A 24,152-nucleotide genomic window follows, 5' to 3' on the forward strand; every position below is an offset into this window, starting at 1 on the left:
CAGTCGATGCGCCTCCATTTTCAATGCATGATTTATAGTCATTGAGTTTACGGGCTTAATTTTAAAAGCGCCCTCAATGACCAGCCTCTATGCGATCAGTGGTCCGTGCAGCAGTCGATTATGGAGATGATTCTTCCACTGCGAGCAGTTATTTATTTACAAGCGAATCCCCGTCATGTTCCCAGTTCGCTTTCATACAGTCGAGTGTCACTCTAAAAGAAAGATCTTTCACATGACAAAGTAGCCGTTGTTATTTTTTTTTAAATAGCAGATGTATTGTTTGTTCTTTCCTTTTTTTAAATGTGGCTGTGAATATTTCTTCGTACTTGTATTACTCAGAATTTTTTCATGTAACTTCTTGTAAATTTAATTATTAACACAGTTTAAGATGGCTGTAAAGCCATTTTGCGTGAGTAGACTTTTGAATGGAAGGTCTTACGGTCTACTATCTTAATGGGGACGAAATGTTACCTTCTATGTTTGAATGTACCATTACGATATTTGACTGAGAAAGCTAAGGATAAAATCAGAAGATCTCAATGAGAATGGTAGGCTATGGGATTTGAATACAGGTTCTTTCGGCTACGAAGCAAGGACGCTAATCGTTCGCCTACGCCTAAATCACATCAAACCATCTTTTATAATTGACCGACCTTCATCATTGTTCAATAATGAACTTGACCAAGAAGTGAACTTAATGAGATGTATAAAGCTTAGAGATAGTGCTTGACATATAGAAAAGTTTGGGTTTTTTCTTCGGTTTCAGCTACTTTCACTAATTTTTTTGCTTAGTTTTTCAGGGAACTAAAGAAATGCCGATAATTATCACTTATTTCCTCTTTCTTGTTCCAAGGCAAGAAACTTAAGTCGTAAATGACGGGTTCAAAAGTCCTAGATACCCCATAAAAATGCCATGAAACAAAGAGAAGCATACACTACAAAGTTGCTGTAACTTTTTATCGGAGTGTAATATATAATACATGAGATGTCTCAATGTTTCCCACTTCAATGTATAATCGTTCACGGTAAAAAATCATTGTGTTATTCCAACGACATACCTATGTGTTAACACGATTGTGTTAAAATATAACACAAACAGGTGGTTAGAACAACATACCCTTCATTTGGAGTTGTGCGTCAAATGCCGGTAGTTGAAATGACACACAGCCTGTGTGTTAAATTAACACAAGTATTGAATCTTCATTGTTGTTTTCTGCGTGATTGCCAAATATGTTGGGCATCTAATTATAAAGGCTTATAAATTGAAGCTACAAACAAACACAGTAGAGAGAATACTTAAACAAATCTAGGTATACGCAAAATTTCAACATGCAAACCGCGCGATATATTTTCAATTGTTTTACATAATGTTCCTGAAGAAATATATCAACAGCGAGAAACAACATCGTATTACTATGTCACTTCTACACTGAACTAGAGCTCAACAGTCAACACCGGGGACAGTGCTTCAAAAATGGCGAAAAACAAATAGAATCACGATTAAGAGGCAAACAAATTATAAGGATATAGGTAAGAGTTTCTTATCATTCTTGAACAAGATGTTGGTGAAGGTTGTGTTTCGCACATCAAGAAATACTTTACAATAAATGTTGGGGAGGACGACAAAAATTTTTATGAAGATTTTCTATATGAAGTGTTCTGTAGTTTCCTATTCTTATTTTAAAATTAGAATCTTCGGTAAGCGTAAGCATGCACACCACATGGTTTTCCAACACAGAGAAATGGTTACATCAACACCACACATGGAGTTATTTCAACACTGAAATAGGTGTCGTAGTAACACAGAAGTGGGGTCGAACTAACACCAAAGATGATGTTAATCTGGTGATCTGACCTTGAATTTTAACACAGGAAGTGTTGAATTAACACCAAAACGGTGTTACTTATACGGCTTTGACCTCAAATTGTGACACAGATTGTTTGTTGAAATAATAAGAAAATGATGTTGATGTAATACAGGGACTGTTATATTGATACTTGACATGGTGTAATATAAACACAAAATAATTAACACACTACATACTTTGTTACTTTCTTCGTGTTGGTTCAACACCGCCACAAGTAACACTCAACACTTTTCTTCACACTATCGACCCTGGCATGGTATCGAATCAACACCGAAAATACTAACACAGATCCGAATTTAACACCGCTCAACACCGATTGTGTGATAAAGACGTAACACACCCCTGTGTTAAACGCCAACACCGCGGGGTCTGTGTCGAACTAACACCGCATAGTGGTACTCACGATGGAACCACTGCCTTGTGTTAAAATTGAGTTGAATTAACAAAACCATTTTTTACTGTGTTTATTTCTGGCAATTTCGGAATTTAATCTGTCCTTATTTCTGTTAATGATACTACCTCAATTCTACTTACTGCAGCTAAGAAAAGTAAGAGGAAAGTAGTTAAACCAGATACTTGGAATCAAATTCAGAGTTTTTTAAATGCGAAATGAACTCGCCAGCAATTGTGACACCTTAGTCGATACAAGAATTTTCCCTACGGAGAATTTGTTATAAAATTGTGTTAAAAATTTGATAATCTGAGACTAATTCCTGAGACTCATGAATGTTTTTGATTAACGTAGTTAAAATAATAATCAACCTGATGTTGGGGGATTTCAGCTTTGAAAAATTTTGTTTGACTCATTGATATTGTGTTCTAATAAACAAAGTATTTGAAATAATAATTCAACTAGAAGAAGCTATAATTTGAAAGATCCTTCCTTAAGCTGCTATCGATTATCTCTGTCGCGACTGAAATAATTGACTATTACTTCTATCTTAAGTATCTTAGGTGATTTACTTATTTGATCTTGCTCAGCGCCAATATGAGGTTTAAGTCTGAACAATATTTACATTCCTTTGCCAAACAATCGAAGCTCCTTGAGGGAAATATATATAATAACGTTTGGGGATATTAGGTCGTATCAAATATTATTTTATTTTGTAGCCAATATTGATCTAAACAATTAGTAGAGTGAGTGGTCCCCAATACACACACACACACACACATACATACATACATACATATATATATATATATATATATATATATATATATATATATATATATATATATATAACACTCGACCTAATTGTTTGCCAAAGCAAAGATAACGACAACATTATTTCCTTTTTCCTTCGAAAGAAAATTTATTCAAGGAAATAGAATAACATGACACTTATTGATTCTTAGAAAGAACATGGCTTTTTTTTTTTGTACTTTCATTCAATAAGCTCTTAATTTTAATTTTTGATTCCCATATTCTTTCAAACTTTTTAACATGTTGTTATAGTGTATTAATCTTTATTTATAGTGTAGAAGGAGAACTGTAATTTCAAGGTTATTTTAACTACTGTTATATTCAAATTTCTAAAAAAAAAAAAATAATCCCTATAATTGCGTAGAGAAGATGAACCCACGCGTTAATTTCTAGCTACAAAGCAAAATAATGTTGGATAGTTACGAATTACACAAGTTAGCTTTCATGAATTAATAGCAAATCATCAATGAATTAATGTTTTAAATGGTAATTAATTTTCTTGCATTTTCCTCGAAAGTTTTGTTACTTTCTTTTACGTGGAGTAGTGCTAGTGCTATAGTGTGCAAAGATATTACTCTGAATTTTTCACAGAAATGGACGAGAAAACAGAAATATAGCTACTTCAGTGAACATGACTAAAACCAAATTAGTTTATGTTTATTTTAGAAAGTAATTTCCTTTATATTCGACACCTATCCATATCATATATGTTTTAATATATATTTAGCGCATTACCAACATTTGATTTCATAAATAAGGAATGCAAATCCCAATTCTTCGTGAAAACTGATATTAAATACGTTAATTTGGTTCCTCTCATGTGTCAATATATTTTGAACTTATGTCCTACTCTTTCACCAGATACACTCTCTATGTTTGCCCACGAAAGTATAACATTTTTTAAAAAGTAATTCTAAAAGTAAGCTAATTTAACTTGAGTAGTTGTGCTTGTTGCGTTATGCAATATTATCTTAACTTACCAAACGGAGTCTTTATTGATTGTAGTTATCGTGCTTTCTTTTTAGTACCGAGAATATATAGGACATGAATATATAGTTTAACGTGGAATCTAAACCATCGTAATGCATTCAACGTTCACGTTTATCACACCGACAGTCGAACCCGGAACCTCCTGATCCAAAAGCGTGGGAGTAAATCGCTATACTAGCAGGGAGGGCAACAAAATCTAGTTTGTCGTTCTTCAATTATGTTAATTGTTAGACTTTTTGTCAAAATTTCAAGAAATCATTAGCAAGTTGGTTGCATAACATTGTTGTTAAATTACAATCTTGCGTAATATGAGAAACATGATTCATAAAATAATAATGATTTACTTGGATTATAATTTAACAACCATATTATGCAATCCATTTGCAAACGATTTCTCACTAATTTATTGAAAATTTTGCTTGGATATTTCTGAAAACGGTGAAAATAGGTTATGACAAAATAATTTAATTAATGATAATAAAGTCTGAGTTCATAGTTCATATTGTGTGATACAAATTGTAAACTTGTGATCCTATTTTTCTGACGTCTTTAGGAAAATGTGTGATAAATTGACTGTCCAAGTTTCAAACAAGTCCAATTTTTTATTACAATATCTCTGCTAGGAGACACAATGGATCACGAATAGAGCGTTAGATAGGTCCTGGTTATATTCTGGACATGTGATCTTGTAGCAAAGAACACCTTATCTATGCATTTTCTATTAATTTCTCTCAATGTTCGTTGTTATGCATGTATCATTTTGTATCATTTTTTAAAATTAGTCAACAGGGCAAATCGTAGAACTTGAAATGTAAAGATTTAATTTCAAATATAAATGAAAGTTTTTCTTGAAAATGAAACAAAAATTGAGTGCGTGGGCTCACTAAATTACAAAACACAATACGAGATATGAATTCTGTAATGTCCTATTTAAGAAATGAGCATTAAGTTTCATAAGCCAATTGCTGATCATTTTAAAACAATCTTGTGTGTGTAGTGCAATAGTGTGTTTTACAATATTACGATTATCAACCGATAGCAAGCAGCTATCTTGTGATAAATTCAAATTTTACTTCAAATTTTGTTATAACAGGCTTGAGTGTTCTCATTTCAACCACTTATTTGGACATTTCTTTAACATAATTTAAAATAATTGATGCACATTTCTTTATACCCTCCTTTAGGTCACTCAGAAACGTAACAAACTAAAAGGGGTATTCAATAGGAAAGAATAGTAATGATAAAACAGGGCCAATAAATAAATTAATACTCAGGATTACGTGCAACACAATGTTTTTCGCTGAGTAAGTTACTACGAGTCACCTCATAACAGTGTTCAACACGCAACTTCAAAGGAAAAAAGGGGTGAGGAAATAAGGGAATAATCGCTATGAAACTAATGATTCAGACTATATTATCCTAGTAGCACAGATGAGCTTTACGTATCAGTACATAAAATCTTTCTTTCCATATTATCGTTTACAGTGCGTTTTTCGCATTGTTTAGTTTTGAGTTACAACAACGGAAAACGCGAATAACAAATTAGGGATATGTGTCTGTTTATTGCCGTTGGGATTGGTGCTAGTTGCTCTTTTATCCTTTGTTTATTTTTTTTATTTGTAAGCTTCAATATATCATTTCAGATTATTCTTAGTGTTATCATTCAGCATGCAGAAAACAAATGGAGTACTATAACAGAAAATGAGTGCAAATTTTCGTACTTTTTGCTGTAACGTGTCAGGAAATCAGACTTCGTGAGTTACACAAGATTAACAACATACACATGTAGACAACATAAAATTACGTCACAGAAATTGTCAAAACGAGTAACAAGTGCCCCGACATAAATGACGACTACTACGACATAAACGACACCATACATATTTCTATGGTGAACTAATATACGTGAGACAAAACTCAACAAACCAATATAGTCAAAGAACCTAAGTTAAATATTGTACTAGGTAATAATCTTGGGTAGTATACGAAGTAGATAGAATCCAATTGTGAACACCTGTCTGTGGCAATGAACATTATAGATATGACATTGGTTGTGGAAAGAGTTCGATAGATCTTCATCCAGCACTGCATTGAAATAAGACTGTAGGCTATGTCTTTCCAACTCTTCTCTACAACCATCTATTTTGGACTTTGTTTCATAACTCTGCAGTGCTCCTTAGTTCCATCAAACCACCTTTACAAGGTCGTAAGGTCGTATTCTAAGTTTCCTTTTGTCTTTTATTAATAGCTTCTAGTCAAGGTTTGCTCCTTTCCACAGATAATCATTTCTTTTTGGAATATTTCAAAATTATTCCAATAATAATTTTCCAATTTTCTTTCCCTTCAACTTAATCTCTTTCATGGTTTCTTGCTATTCTGTCCCATTGTTTGAAACATAAAGCGATCTGTAGGTAAATGACGATAGGCGAGATACTCCCCGTTTATATTTGTCAATTTTTTTGCTAATTTAGAGACTAAAACACATATTCAAGTACGTTTGTAGAAAAGGCTTCTAAGAAATAGTATAACTTCATTGTACTCCATTCTGAGTTCTTACTGTCGTTCTTTAAGCAAGCAGCTCACCTCTTTATATATTTTTTCAGTAGCATTGATGCAGGCTTATCCTACATTTTTAGTCTTAGGAGCATTGTTGACCATATAAATACCTTTACTGATTTTAATACTTTTATCTAGTAGGTAAACGCATCATAAAAGGAAACCTCCTCGCTAATTTAGCGACAAGGGCGTGAGCTTTTGGTGCACGTGGTCCCAAGTTCGTCTTCCGGTGAGACAGCATTTCTCACATGCATTTCTAAATTTAGCCCGTTCTCTTGATTTCGCAAGGTCTGACTCTGATTATATTCACTTATATACCAATAATTATACAAAATGTAAATTACTGCAATAATACTTATGGGCCTGTCCTTGTATAATCCTCTATATGTCCCTTTTTTATACAGGAGATTCATTATCACAGTTCTCTACCTCTCAATATGCATTTAGTATAAAGCAGTTCCAGGATCCTCTCCACTTTTTCAGTCGCTTTCTTTCGTACATAAAATGCATCACAAAGGATATTTGCTTTTTCAGTTACTTTTACTTACGAATATTGTTAGATTATAACGTGTTGAACAACGTTCTGTATTTCTTCCTGGCTTTCAAACGGTGTGTTGACTTACTTGTTTAGCACTATTTTTCACGTTTGTCCACCACTTAGGCTATGCTTTGCATTCTTAAGGCTGTGTTGTCTTCAATCGTTCTACATTTCTGTTGAATTTTCTAATATTTTCTGTTATATATTTTTGTACTGTTTTGCAAAGTTCCCGAGATTCAATTTTAGGTGAATTATCATCGTTAGTCTTTATTTTTCTTTATCATACGATGAATTTCATCTCATTCTTTTCTAATACTGGTACTTTCTTTTCTTTCATTTTCACCTTTGAAGATGTAAATATAAAGTAGACCACAGATCTATTACACTAGAATTACAACAGATCTATTACACTAGAATTACAACAAACCTTTTAATATCAACTGATACACTGTATAAATATTCCAACCACTGCTATTAAACATCCTGCACAGGCTCTGTCGTTACTGATACATAAGACTCGAGGATTCGTTTTCTTAGATAATTTTAAATATTCACCTCTGTCTTCCCCCGATTTCACAGGTAAAGTCCAGCGCCACTTGTCGGCAGATCGTAATGGCCACTTCATGGGGATTAGCTTCTAGCCCATAATTCTGAAAATTGCAAAAGGAAAATAATTGCAATACATTCTACACACAGTATCTGTCAATCCTGAGACAAGGGAAACAAATGTAAAGCCTCAATTTTCAGATGAAAACGTTTAAAAGTTTTTATTCATTTTGTAAATACTCATATATATGAATAAATGTAATAAAAAATTGATTACGCATAGCAATGGAGATCTATTTTCTCATCTGATTCCCCAAATATGTGACTGTTAAAGGGTACTTAAGTGAACTATTATTACTGCCTTCAAAAAAATAATTTCCATTGATTTGTTTTTACTTGTAAGAATACTTGTACGGATAATAGGGAATAGTTGACACTGGCTGTCTTTCTGCAGAAGATATTTCCAATCTTATTTAGTTAACCTAGCTGGGTGGAGTTAGAAAGACATTAGAGCAAAACTTGACTGGTCGAAGTGCTGCTATATATATATATATTTTTTTTTAATATCTTACAACGAAAATATATATTACAATTTAACAATGAAATCGATTCCATATTGTTTATCTCCGTAAGAAATGTTGCTTAGGTTTTGCTATGATACGGGCCACGGTGGCTCACTGGTAAAGCGTTCATCCTTGGTGCATGGGGTCTTTGGTTCGATCCCAGCTCACTTCAAGTGAACTTTGTGGTGGACAAACACCGTGTGCGTGGTTTTCTCGGGGATCTACTTTTTACTCCCACTTTCTTCATTTCATTCATTTCTCGTAATCACCGTCTCCTTTTAGCCTAGAAGACGTAATCGTGGGACGTAAAACTCATAAATATCATTTCTTTTCCGGGCTAGTACATCTATTTCTGGCGGTACGTAACGCTACATACCACCAGCCAGCATTTATATTTCAAATATTAAGGAACAACATTCTGTTGTCAGCACAAGCCGCTAACAAAATGGGTAAAAATCTTTAAAAATGTGTATCTCAAAACTGAGATTTTGGACTTGTTCCACTTCTCCCAAACATCAGGGCTATACGAGAGAGAACCCACTGCTTAGTGAAATCCAAAACACTACTTGGTTTTGTAGCCAAGGCACGCACTACCAATGAGAATTAAACCCAGGTCCATGCGCACAGGAAACACTGCTTTAGCCTCTTAAGAATGAGGTAACTTAGTACGTGCCGCAAAGGAGTTGCCCTTAGTTCAAACATTTCTGTAACAAATACTATATATCCGTTCCTTTACTTGATATAGAGTCGATTACATCTATCATAATATATTATGAAAGGAATATTTTGATAGCAAATCACAATATGTGCAGGTACAAATATAAATTTTAGAAAAAAATGAGCACATAACAGTACTATAAATGGAAAGCGAAACATTACCTTTTGTAAATAGTAAGAGATATTGAAAATCATAACCCAAGTTGTAATATGATACTACTGGGAAAACAAGGATCCTATCTTTTCTTTTTTTAAAAAAAGAAAGGGGGAAAAAGAAATAATGTTATATAAGTTAGAAAATAAAAACGGTGCAGATTTATTGTTTTGTAACTGAACCAAATATTCACAGAACGGGAATATGTTTGAGAATGGAAGGCTAAGACTAGGCCTCGTGTCGTGCTATTATCTTGGTGTGACATGTTGGAGCATTGAAAGAGTTAGATACACTTGGACTTTACATCATCTGACAAAGACAACCATTGGAACGACTGAGATGAAAGGGGGAAAGAACTTTAAAGAGTTTGATAGGCAGGTTTTTTTTTCTGTTTTTTCTTTGCTTAAGCTCATTTTTGCCTTTGAGTCTCCACTTTCTATAGCTTTGCCAAGGGTTATTTTAGTCGAATCTTTCCAAGCTGTTTTCCCCTACCCCATTCAACCGCCTACAGACAAACTGTTACATTAGTATGGAAATTGGTAGAATTCGAAATAATTCATATCCTTTCACGGTATTGTTCAATCTGTGTACATTCGACCCCTTTTTCAAACCTATTGTGCATTCTGATTTTCCAGATTTTTGTGAAAAACATCTGTCCGAAGGGGGAGTAAAACGACAGCCGACAACAAAGAAGCTCGCTATTGTGATACGGATTTTTGGAAAATGAAAATTTTTGGACAAAATGAAAATTTATGCATCTTTTGTAGTAAAAGAGGCCCTTTCCAGGAGATTAGCTCGTGAATCCCATCACGTGGCGTCTAGAGTAAGTAACAAAGAGCGAGACGCCATGACATGAGGTTCAAATGCAAATGACGATCGAGATGGTGCTCGCGGGAGAGGAACTATACTGTTTGTTGACTTGCTTCCCGATTGGTTGATCCAATACAGCCATTCTACAATCATACATTGAATTGAAGAGTGCAGTGAAAAAAAAGTGTAAAAACGAGAGAGGGGAAAGAAATGAGCATGAGTCATACACAAGAAATAGTAAATTTCTTTGAAATTGCTTTTTTTGTGGTGAGAAAATGGGAAATATGTTTTACCTTAATCACGGAAGAGTTTTGGTTTGATTCTAAGTAAAAGTACAATTATTATTTCTTTTAAATAGAATATACTTCTAAATTCAAACATCATCAAAGCTTTCCTCGCTGGTCTAGTGGCTAGTGTGTGCACCTTTGGTGCACAATGTCCTGGGTTCAATTCCCGTTTAAAGCGCACTGAACGTGTTACGGTGGTTAGGATTTGACTTTTAACTGTAGATTCACGTCTCATACAGTCTCGGCGCTGTACACTAAATTCCAACAAAAATAAATAAATAAATAAGGAAAATCAAATATAATCAATCTATTCGTCACGAATCAAGCTGAAGTATTACCTCTATCACGGAAATGTTGTAATAGAATTTCAACATAATGGTCAGAGACATTTCCTTCTTTCTTACTCTCAGAAAAGGTTGTCAGAAAGCTCACAACATAATCAAATAGTTAAAAATAAAGTTACCTGAGAATGAAGAAGAGAACGTGGTTTATTTAAATTCTGTTTAGTCTTCCAGACCAAATCAAATATTTTAGTTGATTCAAAGAACAACAGAACCTAATTGGCTAACAACTGCAAGTATATGTAATCATTATCTGGAAGCATCTGAACCTAGTTCTCATTAAGTCCTCTATTGTTTCCTTTATTAGTAATGATTATTCCTAACGATCGATCTCCAACTGAACTACAGGTTCCATATATTATGTTTCAAAATAGCAAATCCTTATGTAATATGTTTCATTCAGAACTCCCTTTATTCTATTAGATTGATGTTTATCCAACCATTTATTGCAATTTCTACGTGTATATAATTCATATCTCTGAATGATGCAGCCTTGTTGATATGCTGCTGTTCATTTAAACATGCACAATCTCAGTTTAACGACAGCATTCTTAAAAATCAACTTCCACAACGTATGTAATATACTCTGAAATTTGAAAAGAGCAACAGGCATTATTCTTAACTCATTGGAACCATATGACGAGCTATGGTCACTCGAAGCATTCAAATGCTTAGATCAAGCTTTCTCAACCAATTTCATACCATGACTCCCTTTTATCACATCATCTTCCTAACGATCCCCATTCGTATTTTCCGGTATGTAATGGACTTTTTGATTATTACTGCTTATATCTCACAACTGTATATGTGTATAAGCCTTATGCAGGAATTGGAATAACACTTTGACAATAAGTATGGAAACAAAAATCAGTCTATCAAAATAAGAAATTCAAAATTATATTTAAAAATGCATTTTCCGTTAGTACATCCTAATTTTATTAAACTTTTTTACTTCCCTTCGTTACCTCATGTATTCCTCTCGTGACTCCCCTAGGATTCGCGGCCACCAGTTTGAGAAGCTCAGATTTAGTTTGTATGACGACCAGAAATTTGCAAACTGTAGCGATTTAAATAACGAACTCAAACAAATTAAAATCAAAATATTTGTTGGCTTATTTTTTAATGAGTTTTGAAAATGTTCAGGTGAAGCTCCTCTAGGACATTTAAATGTGATTTCTATACATAAAGCACAACGCTTAAATTTGACTGCAAATCATTAAATAGAAATAGGAATTATCTTACTTTCCAGTGACCAAATTAAGCCTCGAAACTTTTCTTTGGTGAAATTAAAATGAATATCTTATTAACAAATGGTCATTAACAAGATTAACCAATATCATTAGCAAGATTATGTTTCTTAAATTAAATTCTCTGGCGTGAATTTCCGAAGAGCTTTATTCCGTCCGTTGGTGATATTTTAAATTGGAGACATGAGTCAGCATATCGTTGGTCCCATTACCGTGTTGCTGGCATTCGTCACTTCTTTTCTTACGGTTGGCAATGATCAGGTAGCTCCGTAATTATATTTGCGCATCCAACTCCATTTGTTCTTGTTTTCCTTCACTCATCCACCCATCCAAGTACTAATCAGACTCATCACTGCTTGATTTCGGGGATATTAGAAACAGTTGCAACATTTCAGAGTTTGCAGGGGAGGGAGTGAAATCCTTCATCGACAAAAGAACATCATGTTTTTTTTATTAGTATATCATCGAAAACTAATGTGGATTTCTGAAACTCAGGGGAAATGACAAGTATCTCACCACTCTATGATACCCGTGATTACGGAAATTGGTATTATCAGTGCGTCTATGGTATTGGCTAACCCAAGGGTTCCTAACCAATGTGTCGCTAAATATAGGATTTCAAAATCTGGAAACATTTTCTTAGCTAGTTAAAATAAAATTTGAGACAGAGATACCAGTCAGCACACCTCCAGCGACAGCAGTACTAGATGTCTAAGTACTTTATAGAAACTCATAAAAAATGAACAAACGTGTCTGATGTCGTGGACGTTAAGTGGAGTGTTTCATCTAGGGATGCGCACGAGACGAGTCGAGACAGGATTTTCCTGACAAAATTCGAGTCGAGACACGGCTCTTCCAATAGAGAAATATACATTTTTCGAGTCGAGACATCACTTTTACAGCACATTTTCGAGACGAGACAGCTACAAATCTTGTCTCGTGCGCATCCCTAGTTTCGTCAGTCGTAAATGTTTGAGAACCACTGGACTAACCTACACTTCAGTATCGGATCCAAGGGGGGGCGGTCGGTGCTATCGCCCCCCCCAGAAAAGGAAACTTTCTTATTTTATATATATATATATATATATATATATATATATATATATATATATATATATATATATATATAAATATAACCCACTCCAGTGTTTGGAGTTCTTAAAAGTAGCTCTAAGTAGCAGTATTACAACCTACCGCACCCCCAGAGGTCCGTCCTGGATCCGCCCCTGCTACACTTTCGCAATAGTTCGTTGATATAGTAGATGCTTATGACTTTCTCAAACTTGGTAGACTTTTTAAATCAACACTTTTAGTAATTCTACCTGAATTTTGATTTATAGTTTCGATTAATTTTTAAATGTACATTCTAATAAATTCAGGCCGTAAAATAAATAGATATGGAGCTGCTTGCTATGTATTATTTTTTCCCTCAACAAACTTTTAAGACGAAGCCCGTGTTATAAGTTTATTGCACCTAAAAGATTTTAATTACCAAAAAATTAAGCAAAAATTCATTAGTGTACTATTTGGCTAAATTCTCATTTTAAATTTTGCAGATCGTGAAAGCATGCATTTATGTAATTATGTCTGTCAGAACAATAAGGAAGTTACAAACTCAGCAGCGGAATGTGCAATAAATTCTTCCACATCGACTTCATAGCTAGTTGAGCAATCTCTTTGGGAATTGATTTTAAACGAATGGTTGTCAGAGAACTCTTTCAATGTGCCGTAGGGTAAGGTCATTTCTAGAGCAAAGTGCGTGAAAACAGTATGTGAGAAATCCACAACCCTATCACTTATCGTGGTGGTTTTAAAAGAAAAAAAGAACTTGAATTCGAAAGAAATCAACACCAATTACAAAATCTATTTCCCATGGATTAAATTTGGTTGAACAATCGTGACGTTAGCGATATATATATATATATATTTTTTCTAAATGTTCATTTATCTTTCAAAAGCTCATGTCAACAGACTTGTAGCTTTTTATGTATTTTTCTTCTCTACTCTACCGATTGGCTTTCAGTTGTGCCACGTGAATTCTGTCTCGCGAACTTAACTTCTTTTCAAATCATGTCTATTGTCCTCTGTCCCACGTGCACACTCAATTGAGTTTACCCCTCTTGTAAGGGGAAGTTATTCTTCTGGTTCGCTTTAGAGAACCTCACCCTCCTTAGAGAACGAAAAAATCTAAACTTTTTTTTTTGAATCTTTTTTTAATGCCTCCTAATCCTCAAACCCCATGGACCTATTTTACCCAAATTGATCACGGTTATTTTTTAACAGTTGTGCACGTGACTCGTGTTCAGACGTACCACATTGAAAGATCGAGGATCCACGCGTAGGACAAGCAAATTGAGAACTTTTTAAGGAAGGAAAACAGAAAGAATATTTTATGATTAGAGCATGAGCATTCAATGAGATGTAATTATTTTTTTTATTGTTTTGAAAAATATCTCATTCATTTTTCTTATTTAAACTTACAAATTATTTGCCGGGGTTTCTGAAAATCTATTTATTTCTCGTACAGTCTACTCCACACCACAAATACTGTAATAAAACATTAATTTTCAACAATATAGCATAGTATGGGCAGTTTGAATACAAAGATAGTAGAGCTTTGGGTATAACTCTGTATATATACAGACTTGTCGCGCGTTGCCTATTCTTGTTTCACTTTATCAAAATTTGAACAAAGCAAAAGTACTCCATGTAAGACTAAGGCAAGAATGCGGAAAGTTCAGTATGCGTCGCCAAGAATTAATTTGATTCTAGATGGAAATTCGGAGTTCTTGATGTTAATTCAGTGTTGTGAAGTAAGTAACGACCCACCTGCGTTTAAAAGCAGCACATTTTTGTTTAGAAAGCCAGAAGAAAAAGCAATAGGAGCTAGTGAGCTGACCACGTATTGCGTAGCTAAGTAATGCTACCATTTGATTTAACATTGAAAAGGCACAGTACTTAGAAAGTACTATGAGACAAACTGAAAAAAAAACATTTCGTGATATGGTAATTAGTGAGAAATTTTTCTCTTGCTTGATTTCGTAGTGTTATTTTTTTAAGCAGGCCACTATTGAAAATTATCTTGTATGTAAAAGTGACTCATTCATCATCAGATTGAAACTATTAGGAATAGAACTTTGCCATTCTGTATATACTATACACTCATCATTATGCATGATAATGTTGGATTAAGAAACTGAGATTAAACTGGAGAATCCCGAGAAAAGCCACGTATATTGTGCTTATCCACTACAAAACTTACTTAGTAGCAGTTGCGATCAAACTGGGGACCCCAACGCTGTGCCATTGAGCTTTCGTGTCTCCCTAGAATATATGTTCCAAACATTATACACAATATGAAATAGAATTATTATATTAGAAATTATTTTTGAAATCACACTTGTTGTACAAAAAATAAGTTACATACATATGTTATTCTATCGTCTGTAGATGAGATGCGGATGCGAACCAAGATGTCGCGAGCGCGGATGCGTGTGAAAATGTTACAGGTGCAGTATGGATGTGAATGTGATAATTTATAATTTATATTTGCTAAAAGCTCTACTTATTACTAAAATTGCAATCTGAGAAGATAAGCGCCCAAAATCACAGCAAGTTATTTCTTTTTTGACTTTTCATGACAAATATCCATATTTCGAAACGCATGTTAATTATTTGCCATAGAAAGATGCAGCTATGCTTTTGTACTTCCAAATACAACAATAGATGACTCAGTTGTTAGAGTCGAAATCCCTCCGTGCTTCTCTCACAAACAATGTAGGGGGAAATGGGGGAGAATCATCTAGGGGTGGGGTTAGTTGAAGTTACTGTGCGGGTGGAGGACGAAATGAATTGACCCACCCTCTGTAGCTGATTCCAACTGCAGTCATATAAGGGAAATTGATCTGTTTTACGACATGGACTGATCTTTTTGTAGCAAAGTCTTAGTAATTCTTGCAGAGAGTTATAAAACACAAATGAAATATACAAAGAGATCAAATGATATGAAATGAGATTTTAAAGAAGTGGCTTATTGTGTTTTTAGATTGGATTTTATGAATGAAAATAGCTTTCCTTTTTTTTTTAATTTCTCATTTCGTATTGCGGCAGAGCAATGTTGGACTTTAAAATCTTTGCTTCATGTATAGTCTTGTTGAAATCCAATCTTGGAGATCCAACATTCTTTAAGAAAGACACTCGACTCCAAATGAAGTTATCAATTGGCCACAGAAATTGAAATTCGTTTGATTTAATACCAACTGTAGGTGAAAGTGCATAGGATTCCAAATAGAGATGGGTGACCGGATTTACTTGAACAAGACTGTACATAGACTACAGTACTGTATGAATATATTACTACTTTCTAATTGATCTGTAGCTGATTAATTGAAAGAATTGTGCATTCCTTCTCAACGCATATGAGTTAAATTCCAAACTGAGAATTTTTCTGTTACAAAATACAAATTTTCAAAATAACTATCAACAAAGCATATGTAGTTCTTTATGTAGCTAAGTTCAGTCGAGAATGTAAAGTAATTTCGGAACAATAAAATATTAAAGTTATATTTAAATATGGCATTAGGGTGGTATATTTTTAGTCGACATAGTAGTACACTGAATAACAATGTTGAATGTTGATTTTCAAGAACAAGCAATACGTGATGGGCAATTCCTTATCTGGAAATTGAGTTTGAATGGCAACTCTTAACAATTACAGCAGTAAAGCACATATAGCTTTAGTCAGCAACTTTTATTTGTTGCATAAAACATTTCAAGTTACGACGAAAAATTCGCAAATACAGGCTCTTGGAAATAATAGCGTTACATTAAACTTCTACTGGATAGGTCTAAACATACCACATTTACTATAATTGTGCAACTCTGGATATGTTTTAAGCAGCCTGTGAGTTTTTTCTTCTTTTTTTGTTCATAGAACTAAGCATAATAATAAGGCCGTCTTTTGGTTCTACTTTTATTTTTTCTTCTTTTTTGGCAACGAAAAAAATCTTGCCGCTGGGCTACACAAGTCAGCTGCTGACAGCGTAGAGTCGTGCCTGTTCCAAATCAGATTCTGTATCGACTAGTTCGTCTCCCCTCCTAAGTCTCCCCCCTCTTGCTCAATGGGACTGACCATATTTTTCGAAATCCACGTTTTCCACGAATTTACGACCGTGGCTGGTGGGTGAGTAATACCGAGTCTGAAAGAACTGCAGGAGAGAAAGAGGGCTTGCGGGGAGACAGGGGTAAAAGCATTTCCAGACAAATGAAACTAGCCCTTTGCACTGCAAGCTGCCAGTCCCTAATTTAGCAAATTTTGCGAACTAGTCCAAAAGAATAGGATCTAGTACAATTGCTTTTAGAAAAGGGAAAGGGTTGACGGAAGATAAATAAGTTTAATACTGCATTGGCGGATTTTCGAGGGTAATATTTGTTTCCAGAACTCTTTCCAGGATTATAACTTTCATCAAGGGAAAATGTAGCTAGCATTATTAATCGTAATCCCTTCTAATGTATGCGAAATTGTATGGCAGATCTTCTACGTGAGCTACTATTGCGGCCTGAGATAAGTGTCAACAATATCCTGCCATAAAATCAATAAATGGCATTTAGGGAGTATGAATTTAGCAAATAAATTACTGAACTTCAACCTCACTAATGACTACATAAAGAGAACATCAATAACCTATGAAAATCGGCTACAAGTTACCAAATCGTCTACGGTTAAAAGTATGGTTTATTGTACTTTTACTATCCGTAAAAAGAAAATAGAAATTTCTTGTTTCTTTCTTTTTTGTAAGATCACTTGGATTGTCAAAATTAACATTAGATAATGGATCAAACCTTTAGGAAGGTATGTCGCGAAAACAAAACATGGATGGAATAACATTCTTAAATAACCATACGCATAGCAAAATGTTTTAGTTTTTGAATTCTCTGACCATCTACGGGTTGCATCAGGGTCTTCTTCAACCTGTTGCCATAACGACAGTCATTAATTTCATATCCAGGTAAGAACATACAGAACATCAAGAAATTCTGAATAATGAGGTCAAATTTTGCCATATAACATACAATTATTATTCAATGTTAGATCACTTACTTAGTTGAAAAACACACAATGTTTATACTTCGATCAGCCATTGAAATCAACTATGACAATTTGAATTAACACATGTTTAGATTGCAATTACTTTGTATGTGCCAAACTCATTTTATATCATTTTAAAAGTCAACTATTTAGTAAGCACACCAATACAGTATTAATGTTTCAACATTATATTAACTTTTATGATTACTCAATGTTGAAAATATATGTAAACAAAACAGAAATTTTCTGAATTTTAATATACTTTAATTCAGCTTAAATTTAATCTGAAGATAATTACGGTAACGAAATGAAATATACAGGATGTTTCAAAAAAGCACCGACTTACACCAAGATAAGACAAAAAGTATAGTTCGACCTGGGTGCACAAATGCTTCCTTTCGGAGTTATAGGCTACCGAAAACATGAAAAAATGAACTTTGAAAGTAAATAGCTCCAAAACTATCACAGTCGGGTCAAAACTTCAATTAAGAACTAGCATGTGCCCTATCCAAATACCCATGTTTCAGAACCCTGCGGTATTTCTGCAACAGTTTTTACAGAGGTAGTTGCTGAGTACTTTAAATTATATGGCCTTAGCCAAACTCCCTTTATAAAAATTGTTGTGTTAGTACCGCAGGATTCTGAAACATGTATTTTTGGATAGGGCACATATTAGCTCCTAAGAGAAGTCTTGACCCGACTATGGTAGGTCCCATAGTTTTGGAGCTATGGACCTTTAAAGTTTATTTTTTTTATGTTTTCGGCAGCCTATAACTCCAAAATGAAGCATTTCTGCACCCAGGTTGGTCTATACTTCTTGTGTTATCTTGGTGTTAGGAATCACCTCCCAAACATTGTTGGTGTTGTATTGAAACACCATATATATATATATATATATATATATATATATATATATATATATATATATATATATAAGTGCATGGTATACTCACTATTTTGAGCAACATCGGTTACTCAGATTTGAGTTTAACGGAAAACAGTTTTTTCCTAGGGTTTAGTCTAGTATTTCTTCAAAGCATTTAAACATTACATCATAAATCATTATAAAAGTTGATGATAATGAAAGAAAACTAATTTGAATTTATTAGATAAGAAGGCAACGCAATCAAAATGTACATTTGACAGTTTTACTCACGTATTTGTGCATGAGTTATTTAATTAGATTTTACATTTCTTTCTGCAGTTTTCCCTTTCAGTAATGGTTAAGACTTGAAGATCAGGTATATTGATTTTTATCTGTATACATTACCTAAAGATTTAATATGCAATGAGAGACTTAACCTAATATTTAGTATACTTAGATTTATAATTAAAACAAATTCGAATTTCATTAAATCTAATGCATTGGGTCCACTCACAAAACTCAGTTCTTACTAGTTCCAAAAATTATTTCTATTATTCTGTGTTACTTTCAGTATAGAGAATTTTCTAACTTATCACTTAACCGAACTTTGATAGAAATGGTTTATATGGAAACTACTATGCATTAATTTTTGTCAAATGACTAAAACTTTGTTCCATTTGTTGTTCTCGAATCATGAACACCATTAAAGATGAATTCTTTTGTTTACAAAAGAAAGATTAATTCATAGATAATAGAATGCACACTGAAAAACTTTTGAAATAAGAAGAATTTAGTGTTCAGGATATAATTGAGTATGAGATTTACATACATCTTCACATGATAAATTAAAAACATCCTCGCAAATATGTCAATTATATTGAAGCATATTCAAAAAGTGATACTCCCTTACAGTCTTGAGTATATGCTATTAGCACAATTTATTTCCAAGAAATGGAAGTTGTTTGGGTAAGATAATTTCAAAAGGCAGTCATTTTAAGGTTAAATAAAAAAGACAAGAATAGAAGAAAAGCGAAAAACAACAGTATCTGACAGATCTTATGGTGCTATATTTTACAGTCTGAATCAACGTTCTACCTAATAGTGGGATGAAAAGGACGTTCGAATTCCTTAAAGCTGGTATTAATAATTTTTGTTGACTTATTTTAGTTTCTGCCATTCGTATATTACTTTTTTTAATTTGTTTAGTTTAGAAACTTGAAATCATTGTCTTGAGACTTTAAATAACAAAGTTTGTTCTCGAGATTGGAAACCAATTTATATATTCTTAAATCTCCTTCTGTTGCAAATTAAAAATTATTCTACTTATTGATAAATTTTGTTGAATCTTCATTTGGTTATGATTCCTTTAACGAAACTACGAAATGGAAATGGAATGCGATAAGGGAATACTTTATAGAGAGATGGTCTAAACTCAGTATTTTTATCAACAAATTTTTTTCTCGATATGTCTCAGGGGTTCTAATGAAGTTTCGACATGAGAGCACTACACTATGTTTCGGGAATACCAAGGTCTCCTCCTCGACATTGAGGCACACATCACGAGATTTGTTCTTTAGATTGTGTAGCAAAACTACTATGAATATTTACAAGAGTATGACATACACAATTAATATTTGGAGATTATAAGTATGCGTGCCCTTTCTTAACATGATTTGTACAACACATACAAGAGTGTGAATTGTAAGTTGCCCTTTCTAGGCTGTGGCAGATATTATGTTAATTAGGGCCTCCGTTCTTGTATGTGATGTAAATATTGTTATTACGATAATGAAACCATAGAGTGTAATTATTCGAAAAATATAACTAATTCGTTAATATCTTAATATATTAAGATATTCACAAGGAATTTTAATCTTACATAGAAATGTGTAAAAACTTGGTTAATTTTCGACTACTTTAAACTAACAATTAGTTACGTTAAATTGCTTAATTTAATAGCTTATGTTTTTTGTTTCCTTTTTCGCGATTTCACCACTTTTAAGACTGAAAAATGAGATAATTTAAGCAGTGAATTACAAATTCAGTATATTTACTGATCTGCCCAAATCTGCTTTGATTCTCAAAGGACTAGCTATATACGGAGAGGAGGTTAGATCTTGGGAAACATTAGAGACCCATGTTACTTTTTTTTGTGCTGAAATAAAGGGGAAATATCTCAGAAAAATAACTATAGCAAATAGCAGGGATCAGTTGACAATCTGAAATCAAAAAATATATTTATCCTTAACTACGAATAGCCATATTATTGTTATTATTTATAGGCATGTGATGAGCAATTTTTATTTCTTTGAAAGTTCTTACATAAGTTAATTTGCTCAAATCATCAGAATTTGTGAATGGGGAAAAATACAATTGTACATGCTAGAAAGCAGTTGAGTTGTATAACAACAGTATGTTAAAATTTCCCCACAATGAAAGATTAGTAACAGTCAATTTGAAACCGTAATAATTATAAATTAAACACTATCAAGATCATTTTTCTGGTTTAGAATTTCCGCATTTTTTTCCAAGTTGCAAGCTTCTGTTATGTTCTTTCTTACTCGATTTTGCTGAAGAAAAAGGACAGTAGACGAACATTGTGTTCAGGAGAGCAGTCTGTCTGTGGTGGTTCTTGTAGGCTGTCATCGACTTTTTCAATGCTCACAAATTGACTTGCAATTTGATATACCATGGCTTGTAGGGAATGGTTGAAAGCTAGTGTAAACAGACAATAAGTGGGAGGTGGCTGAGAGTGCAGACAAGGAAGAAACACAACCTATAGCAGGATGTAACGTATTGTACTTACTTTTCAGTCTCAAGTTTCTTTCTATATTCTTGGTTCTAGAACACTGCTATACACCAAGATAGTAGTTTTATTTTGTAGTAGAGTAATCTCTTATAACTTTCTGCCGATTTCTTAAAATCTCAACTGATCCCTGTGTATAAATTCTATAAAAATATAAGATTGTCCTCTCTGAGGTGTCGTATGGGGGGTTGTCAGATCAGATGGATTAAATACATATGTATAACCATTTGACATTACAGTTGTGTTTTGCTGATGTAAGGTCAAGTTAGATAAGAATGATTATAGAAAATTACTCGAAGACAGTTATTCAGCGTGGAAATGACGTGTTCGGTTGACAACCCGATAGCTAAATTTGATGCCTCAGTGATGCTTTTATATATAAAAAATATATATATTATATATAGTTAGTTAACTAGGATTTGTATATGTAAGGCAAAAATTCGCCACATCACAAGTTCTCTTGTACTCCAGATGCCATTTGAAGTGTGACTCTTTTGGTGATAGTCTTCTGTTCTGAATCTGTTGTTGTTGAGCTTTAAATTAAGTTGTGATGCCTTCAGAACAGAGGACAGATCACATTTTGTGAAGATTTTAAAATGCAAGAAAATCAAAGCACTTTTTTCTGAAGATGTTGTTTGTGGTTTTGCACCATAGATTTATTCTTGTACTAAACACAATTGTTATATGGTAGAACGATATGGAGATTGAAGTATAGCTTTCTACCTGTTTGATTATTTGGTAAATTTAAAAGAAATGATTAAATAATCTTTTATTTACCCATTATTTAAAGTAACAATTCTCTTTTTATATCTGAGATATAAATCAAACTATAAATAAAAAGTAACTCAATGTTGGTGATGTTTCAATCCAACAAGGAGCCTTATGTGTAAGAGAATCTGGACAGATTAACTATGAGGTTGCTGTGTTATATTTACTATTATGTCTGTCCAGAAAACGGGATCTCCATTTTGTAATACTGCTTGAAACTCGGAAAATACACTCGTTCTATCCTCGCAATGTTACTTTGTTGTAAATACTGTATAGATAAGAAGATAGGTGGCAACGAGAAATTGTATTTTTCAGAGCTTCAGGAAATAGTTCAAAAGAAATACGAATTATAAAGATATTTTGATATATTTAAGAGTGGGGTTGATAAATGTAGATTTTGAAGACTGGTTAGCCCTCGAGCAACGTAAATGTATGGAACCAGAGTGAGATCTTGTTAAACAGGGTGGGTTCCAAACACTAAGTTCGAGGGTTTTCCTTTGTTTGCATTTATTTCATTTTATATATAAGTAAATCTTATTTTGTGATCTTATACCTTCAGATTGGAGGAAGTACCCATGACCTCCTGTATTAGTACCAAAGTGCCAAGGCCATGAGTACACCCTTTGTGGGTTAATTTTTAGAATGCTTGAAGAAAAATATATCTGCCACAAGAGAACTTGGTGATGTCTTAAAGGTGACTTTTGCCGTGTCGAAAATCAAAATTCTCTGCAGAAATGCAGGTATTGCATTTTTACATTTTTCATATTATGTAAGAAGAGAGTTCATGTTGTCTTTGCTATGTAATGTATGTATGTCTGTGAGTGTACCAAGAGTTAGAACTTGCTTGAACTTGGTTTGATATCTTGTCACTGGAACTTCCTTTTTTGTCACATGAGTTTTTGCAGAGTATTCTACCATATTGTAGATTGAATTTGTAATTTGTATTAGCCCTGTAATTGGTTTTCAAAAAAATTATACTGTTAATAATTCATTATTCCCATCAAGTATGTAAAATATGATTTCTAAGATTGTGTTGCAAATATGATTTCTCTATTAATGTAATAAATCCATAAATTTAAGAAATAAATTTTGTCGTAGGTAATAAATATTTTGATGATTGTGTCCATATTTATTCTTCCTTTTTCTATTATTTTAATAAAATCAGAATAATGTCATTGAAACATTTAGTTCAAATTTACTGAAAATAGGCTGAAAGTTAGGAACAAGAGCTTCCACATTATTCATGAAGTGTAATTCTTGTTATGAAAGTGTAACCTAGCCCGGCAGGGTTTCCTAATTGAGGATATCACAATGAGGAAGATTAAGAAGGTACCAATGGCACTTAAACAAAAAAAAAAAAAATACTATAAATATTATTCAATGTCAGGATAAACATTTGAAACTGGTACTTTGGAGTGTGATTTCAGGTCTTTGCTTGAGCACTGTACACTTGCTTTTGTTGGTTGGTCAACTTTTAGTACTGTCTAGTCCTTAGACCAAGTTTAATATGTCTTCTGGTATAGAGACTATATGAGACGTAAACCTGCAGCTTAACGGAGAAGTTGGACCAGTTCAGCTCCAACGGAGAGTCAAACCCGGGTCTCCCACTCCAAGTGCTAATTTTTTGTATTCATTGTATTCGGATGAAGTGCGTACTATGCGCAAATTGTAGCCTGTAAACTTTTCCTGCGTAAGATATTAGTTTCCAGATATCGTACATATAGCAACGAATGACTTAAATAATGAATTTTATACATATGCAAACGTAGACAGCCGTTATCTGTTGGAATCGAAGTACATCATA

General features: G+C 33.5%; 1 long non-coding RNA gene across 1 annotated transcript in view; it reads left to right on the forward strand.

Moving 5' to 3' along the window:
- LOC145688215 (uncharacterized) overlaps positions 1 to 23,464 on the forward strand; it is a 92,963-nt gene extending 69,499 nt beyond the window's left edge. The window contains exon 3 of the long non-coding RNA XR_014131856.1: positions 20,249 to 23,464. This is a non-coding gene — a long non-coding RNA (uncharacterized LOC145688215). The remainder of the gene's footprint in view (positions 1 to 20,248) is intronic.
- The last annotated feature ends 688 nt before the right edge of the window (positions 23,465 to 24,152 follow it).

The sequence above is a fragment of the Thermobia domestica genome, chromosome 6, assembly GCF_964235325.1.
Source record: "Thermobia domestica chromosome 6, izTheDome1.hap1.1, whole genome shotgun sequence".
NCBI classification, from domain to species: Eukaryota; Metazoa; Arthropoda; class Insecta; order Zygentoma; family Lepismatidae; genus Thermobia; species Thermobia domestica.